At 41.8% G+C, this 7,331-nt stretch overlaps 1 protein-coding gene and 1 long non-coding RNA gene across 3 annotated transcripts in view; one reads left to right on the top strand and one right to left on the bottom strand.

Annotated features, from left to right (window-relative positions):
- Positions 1-3,768: 3,768 nt before the first annotated feature.
- The window catches only part of LOC148676245 (uncharacterized), a 28,101-nt gene continuing 24,538 nt past the window's right edge, over positions 3,769-7,331 (bottom strand). Inside the window, exon 2 of the long non-coding RNA XR_015926335.1 lies at positions 3,769-5,563. This is a non-coding gene — a long non-coding RNA (uncharacterized LOC148676245). The remainder of the gene's footprint in view (positions 5,564-7,331) is intronic.
- The window catches only part of cracdla (cracd like a), a 67,216-nt gene continuing 65,409 nt past the window's right edge, over positions 5,525-7,331 (top strand). The window contains exon 1 of one of the 2 annotated variants that reach the window (XM_088605753.1): positions 5,525-5,656. The gene's annotated coding sequence lies outside the window, so the exon portion shown is untranslated. The remainder of the gene's footprint in view (positions 5,657-7,331) is intronic. The other variant, XM_088605762.1, reaches the window with a different exon arrangement.

Below are 7,331 nucleotides of genomic sequence, written 5' to 3'. Positions count from 1 at the left end.
ACCAGCACATTTTGCCCCTCGACCTCTGGGCTCAGAGCAAACAAAACAAGTAAATGTTGGCTACTCAGGCTTGTCATTTCGAGGTTCATGCTAACTGGAAAAGAGACAGTGGACATCAGGTGTTCTGTAATCACTCTACTCACAAATGTAGCCAAGGCCTGAAGGCACCTGCTAACCCACTGGAGCTGCTCATTGATGCTGTTCCAGGACATTCCCTGCTCTTGCCTCGCCCAAGGCATTCCTAGCTCTGTTGGCACCCTTTACTCCTTCCCTAGCTCTGCCCAGAGCTGGTCCACTGAAAAAAGCCCTGATCTTCCATATTAAAGGCATCGGCAGAGCCTTCAAAACCTTTGAATTTGTTTTAGCAGCATGAAAAATATGCATCCATAGGCAGCCATTCTACCGTATTGCCTACAATGGAAACTACACTACAGAGACTGACATGAGTAATAAAGTATTAGATTGATTCAGTAAATTCTTCATTTTGACAACTTTTTGAAATCTACATAAGGGAAGGAACTGAATAATTATTATAGAAATGAAATAGAAATAGGTGTACACATGCTGTTAATTCACATGCTGTATACAGATAAAATAGAAATCCATTCATCCATTTTCTAACTGCTGCATTGAACTCAGGGGGATGCAGAGCCTATCCTGGCAAGCTTAATTAGAAATTAAAAAAATTACTTTTATGAAATGTGCAGTTGTGTTTGAGGCTAAATAATTTTCAAATAAATTTGTAAATATGCACCACTTTGATGAAACGGTATCCACAAAGGATCACAATCTGTCTTTGGTGGACATTTCATGTTAGAATTCACTGGTTTTAATACACATGCCAGTTATTCTATATTCTTTAACAAATGTATGGTTGTGTTGTGTTTGTGAGTTTACAATACCAAGGTGTTACTTTTTTGGACAAATAATTAGAATTTCAACTTTTTTACATTTTTATATACAATTAATAATTATAGATTAAAAGGTCAAATGTGAACATTTAATAAAAAATAATTTTATTATACTCTTATTATGTAAGAACCTTGTGTCTGCGTATTCCTCTAAAGTTAAGCATGTTAAACAGAAACATGGTTGTTAGTTTGTTTCCAGCTCAGGTTCTGTATTTTATTAAACGGGAACTGCAACCCTATTTTTATATTTCAGGATTAGAAAGAATCCGCATTGATGAGTGCATTTCAGACCACAATAAAAGTAAACTGTACACAGTAACTTGTAAAACCTCCAAATTACATCACAAAATAGATTAAATAATTTTCCAGGTGTTGCCCAGCACCAAGTTCTGTGATTCAGAACGAGGCAACAAACCTTCCGGTGACGTGAAGCAGCCCTTTTCATTGTAAACAAGAAATCTTGTGAATACATCTTTAATCCAATAGAAAAATTGCTATTGATTTCAATAGTTGATAAACGGAACTACTTGTTAACTCTACATGCAGATCACGTTGGAAAATTTCTGTGGTGAAATGTCTGCTGTACAACCTGTACTTATACGCTCGTACGTCCCGTTACATTAGTCATTACAGTGACTAGTGAGCAGGAAGGGCAGCTTCATGTCGCAATTCGTGCAACTCTTGCTCTCGCCCGTGGCGATACCAGGGGCTTGCAACAACATGATGACTTACAGTATTTTTGACAATGCTCACGATTTTGTGCTTACTTAGAAATTTGTAAAATATCTCTAGAACGTCAATGAATTTTTTTTGTAACCAAGATTTAATAACCGGTCTGCATAATTGGGATTGCTGTTCCCCTTTAACTGAGTATCATGCTGACCCTGGCTGCTGGACTGCGGGACAAGCTACTGTAGCTAGGTTGTGGCAGCTAAGGACGTGATCATCCACCTGCCTCTCTTAGCCAGCTGCTGCTGCAAAATGAATCACCTGGACGTTTGAAGCACCTGGAGTCAGTTTGCAACCACACCTGTTGCAGCTGCTCCTCAGAATAAATACTCGGACCTGACAGAGCTCGGGGCTCTGTTATTGAGTGTGGACAAGAGCCCCTCGCGCATCATGTCTGCGTTTGTTTTCTGTGTAGTGCCTTGCTTGATTCTCTCCCCTGTTTTTTTTTACCTTATCTCCCACACTTTCCTTTTCCTGTGCTACAAACCCTGCCTGATTGTCTCAGTCCTGTCTTGTGGATCTCCTATTTTGTGTTTTTGCTCCGAGTCACCTGGCTCGACCTCTGCTTACTACTACTACGAATCCAGAATGGGTTTTCCTGCACCACGCTCTGTTTCCAAAGCCTGCTACATCAACACGCTCTCTTGGGCACACACCCTCCTCAGCCCTGTTTCTGTGACGCCCAGCACTGTCTGGCTGTTTGCTGTCAACACCTTCCTCGGTGTTCCCCTGGGTCTCCGCTGCCTCTCACTCAGTAAGTAGGTTTTCACGTTCCTGGATTGCCATGTTCTAAGGCATTGGGTCTTGGGGAAAAATCTAATTTTTTGATAACCCATCATCTTTACGGCAGTGGCCTACCGCAAACCGCACAGCGCACATGCAGTCACTGGGCTCATACGCTGGCAGTTCTTCTCTGGCTAGTAGGACCCTTCCTCTGACACCCAGCCATCCCAGGATAGTAACTTAACTTGGAAGCTGGTGGGAGGATTGAAGAACGCCTGCATCTCGGTGCCAAGACAGATTGGTCACACTCCCCCAAGCACTGTCTCTCCTTTTCAGGATTTGGCACATTTCCCATGAGGTAACAATTGCATTTTTTTGCAAGGAACCAAGGTTATAATAACCTAATGTTCTCAGCACAGGGGAAGAATAAATTGCTTACTCATCAGCGACTGAAAAAAAACAGTGACATCCCTGTGTAAGAGATTTCCCTTTGATCTTTTTCCATGCTATAAAGTCAAGCTATGGACAGTACGTGGAAGAAGAGGCGAGGAGATGTATAACTGTGGCCGACATAAAGAGCACTTTGTACTAAAGCACTATTGAAGATGCATTAAAAGAGTCAATAGCCTTTGTTGTCACTCCCATTTTGCAATTTTTAGATTTTGACAAAGGAATCAAAGCTCTGATTCTGGCACAATCACCAACATGCAGCACTCCTCTGTGGTCCTGCCTGGTTTATTTCAAGGCACATGTTTCCTGCGCTTTGCAGCAATGTCTGTGTAGCCTGCTGTCAGCCAGTCACATCCCGGGCTAGGAAATAGATTCAGATTATGGTTTGTCAAGACCTCAGGTGTTTCTAAGGGGCAGGATGAAATCTGATCAAATTAAAATCAACACAAAATAAAGTTTGGAGAAATTTAAAAAAAATGATGGACATGCCAGCTCAGGTACACAGTACTTTTACAGTAGTCGTTGCTTTTCGATGAGGTTTTCGAGAATTTTCCAAAGGTTTCAGGTGACAATCTTGCAAATGGGAAACCTGACGTTTAAAAGATAAAAAGGACAGCAGCCTGGGAATGATCAGATCTCCCGAGAGCACTTGCTCCTGTACAGGGTCATGTTTCTTTAAATAAGCCAAGGTATCGGCTTTGGCAATGTGGCAGGGCAGCTTTACAGATTCCCACAGCCCTGTGTGAAGAAGTGCCTCCTGTTCTCAGGCACTTCCATGTAGGTTCTGCTCGTGTCTTTGTAGTTCACCATTCATTCTCAATCATTGTTCATTCTGAAAAGAACCATTTCATTCATCTTCCCTGAGGAATCTAACAAACGGGATGAGAAAAAAACAATATGGCACAAAAGCATGGAAAGTGCCTCATGGCCTCAAACTCTTCCGGTTATAATAATGTTTCTGTAGATTGCACCCTGATCTACACACTGCATTGTTTTATAACAAAATAAACTTTAATTTATAAAAGGTCTTAAAGAGGTGATGGTCCTTTATCAATGGGTGCAAGTGGATGCTTGCTGGGGCTGGATGCCCACAATGAAAGAGTGTTACAGCGACGTGAGCTGGAGCAGATGGTGGTAAGGACCCTATGCCGTAGTTGATCAGAGTTCAAGGAACGAGGGTCAAGTAAACCAGGTGTACTTAGCCGAAACGCGATATCCAGAATTGTGGTCGAGAGGAAGCGAAGTCCTGGCAACCAGAAATACAGGAGAGGGCTCGAGAGAGTTACTCCGAAGGCGTTGACATGAGGCTCGACAGCGAAACCCCATACTGAGCACCGAGGTAACTGTGAACACTTCTAAAGTAGTCTAAAGCTGGGAGGTGTGGTGGTGATCGAAAGGGCTGATTGGATAATCAGATCTGATGTCTACCTCTTCTGGAACTGGTAGAGGCTTGTCTCTGATTACAGGATACTGTGACAAAGAGTCCCTCCAAACCCTACCACTTCCCCTGTCCCGGCTCTGAAACTGCAGTCGTCCAGTCCTCTTCGGGAGCTCAAAGGAAGAGGGTTTTCCTCCGTAGTCCCTGTACAGGGCCCACGGTCCCTTCCAGTGCTCTTTCACCGTGAAGAAGCCCCATTTGGCAACGTTACGCTTCATCCTCCTTCTGAAGTTCGCAAGGATCCTCTCCTCCAGCTCTCTTGCTCACTCTGTGTTGTGTTGGATGACAGTGTTCCTCACTTTCCACAGTCCTTGTTTTATTAGGGACGCCAGCAGCCAGAGCAGGTAATGTGTCCCTTTGTCTACAAACTGTATATAGCACATGGGTTGCATTGATGTAGGAGGTGGGAAAACGAGTTGAAGGGAGGAATATCTCATAAAAGCTACTGGAAGCATAATGTAACTAGAAATAGGTTTATTCCATGCTGAAAAGAGAAGAAAGAAAACAACGTTTCGGCCGTGGAGCCTTCTTCAAGCGTGAGAAAGACAGGGCAGTAAGCAAAGGTAATGTAGCATAGGAGAAAAAACATAGGAGAACAACTACCCACCTGAACTAATGTAACTAGAGTCATGTTCCAAGTCTTAGGGCTGGAGGAAACTAAAGGGAATCACGTTAAAGTCTGAGGGTTTTAAAGCAAGATAAGCACACCAGCTGGGATGAGCTAAACATTATTTCCGGACCCACAGACTGCAAGGTTCATATTCTTCCATTTTATGAGTCTGAATGATTTTTCGTGCCCTATTGGAATAAATAACAATGAACTATTTTAATCAGCACTACAAGAAACTGTGCCAATGTTTGCATAGAGCAACAGTAAGGTTGTATTGTAAGTATGGTAATGAACTGTTAATTACTGGTGTGAAATATAATGACCAGGTCATACCTATGCTAACAGACACAATTTTTGTCACTTGCAAATGTGGACAAGAGTAAAGTTCACCGCACAGAAGGCCACATACATATATGACACAGAAGGCGCTCCCGTCTACAAAACCTTAAAATATACATAACTATCATTCGCCATCTCTAACCTATCAAGGAAACATTTATGTTTAAAGTAGCAAACAGCTGAAGCCGTTCATGTCGCGGTGCAGCCAGGCAGTTCAGAAAACAAGGTTGTTACAGCGGACTTCTCTAGGTGAGCTTGCGAGTGCACCTGGCGAGGACACCCGCACGTCTTGTCTTCGATTGGCTCCTTCTGCCACCTCGGACCTGCCCACGACAGCCCACGGCAGCTGCACCAGCAGATGGACTTTGAGGTGAGAAGAAAGCGCGTTCCCCGGAAAAAAAAAAGAAAACAGAAATGAGCTGAGACGGTCTCTTAACCGGAGCGTCGAGCGAAAAGGCAAGTCACGGGTTTTTATGTTACTTGGAAAAATGGTTCTTGCACTAGTTAGGACGGTAAACAAAAAAAAAACTACAAAGTTAATGCTTTCCACAATTATTTTTAAAATAAAAATATGACATACTTGAGTAGAGGATCCACAGTATTTCAACGCAAAATGACAGCACGTTCGAGCCGTCGGTTGTGCTTGGAGCACATTTATTAGTATTTATTATTCGGTGAAAACCCAATGCTATCGAGGTCGCTCATGCTGCTAAATCATCGCCGAAATAAGTCTACGCCTGAAATAGCCCGGCGCCTGCATGCAAACACGGACTTCAGGATAGAAGTACAACGCAGAATTAACAAGACTATTGCGCCATGTACAGTAGTTGCGTGTATGTAGGCTGTTTTCGTCTAGGTGACAGTCCCCTACCTGCTAACTGACAGAATAACTGATCAGGTCCAGCAGAAAACGGGGGTCAGGTTAGAAAGGCTGCTGTATCACTTTAAAATTATTTTGGGCATCGATTCCAGTTTCTCTTTACTTAATTCTTCTGAGTTTGAACAAGCATCTTACTCGCATTCGCGTCTTTTCTCGCCGTAATGTTGAATTTGCTGCTCTCTAAAGCGAGTAGTTACCGAGACAAAGGAATATTCTGTACAAAAGACTCATTTGGAGACTATTAATCATTATTTATAGAGGACAGCTACAGTACATCCTTAAATTGTCGTACTGTACTGCAGGTAATTTCACATTCATGGTATTTCACAATACTGGAGCAAGATAATAATCCTACTCTAAAATGAAAAATAAAAATACAGTGTCCCATAATACGGACAGAAATGCACTATCTTCCAGGGAAAATAATCAGTCAAGCCTTCTCAGATTCTTTTATTTGAAAAGAGGAAAACATAATTGTGAGAACAAAAGGTTCAGCTCTTTTTCAGCTCCTGGCTTCCATTGTTTGGGAATTATTAAAAAAATATTTGACAGGATTGCACTCTATTTATAATCACCCTTAATCTCAATATGTGGGTTTATTTGGGATTTGTACAAGTGAAGTTAAGTCTCTTCAAAAATCCTGTCATTTAATAAACCACTCACTGGCCATAACCCCGTTCTTTAGAGAAAGTTATTTTCAAGTAATTTTATATCACATAAGTCTTATGTATTTTTCAATATATTTTATTGGCATTTTATTATCTGTGTGATAACACACTTTACAGAGATGACAGTATTGGACAGTAAGATCGGTAAATCTTTAAGACCACGGTGTTGTTGAGTTTTAATGCCACGTCTGTTATCTTTATATTTTCCTGTACCAGGTCTCACCAGCACTGAAACTGGGTCTGTCCCAGTTGGCACTGTTGACTATACTTATCACTGACAGTAGAGGGACAATTTGCTATATCTTTCCATTACACAGCATTTTATAACAGTGTGGGTCTAAACAAAGCTGCAGAGGATTTGACATGAAGCAGCATTTCTGTTCTGTCTTTAAGCATCTAATATAGCCTACTTATGATCATGGTCATCGGTGTGGCTGTTTGACAGCTAGCACCATACTGATGAGCAAGAAATTGACAAATCAACAGTCTTGATATGTTGTTTTCCTTGCATAAATATCAACAGGTTTCATCACAGTTGTGAAACGGAATTTTAGAACCTGTCACAAGTTTATTGCAAACCAGG

The sequence above is a fragment of the Lepisosteus platostomus genome, chromosome 2 (assembly GCF_059453375.1).
Source record: "Lepisosteus platostomus isolate fLepPlt1 chromosome 2, fLepPlt1.hap1, whole genome shotgun sequence".
NCBI classification, from domain to species: Eukaryota; Metazoa; Chordata; class Actinopteri; order Semionotiformes; family Lepisosteidae; genus Lepisosteus; species Lepisosteus platostomus.
Note: the sequence above shows the minus strand (reverse complement) of the source record. Positions and strands in the feature narration are given on the sequence as shown.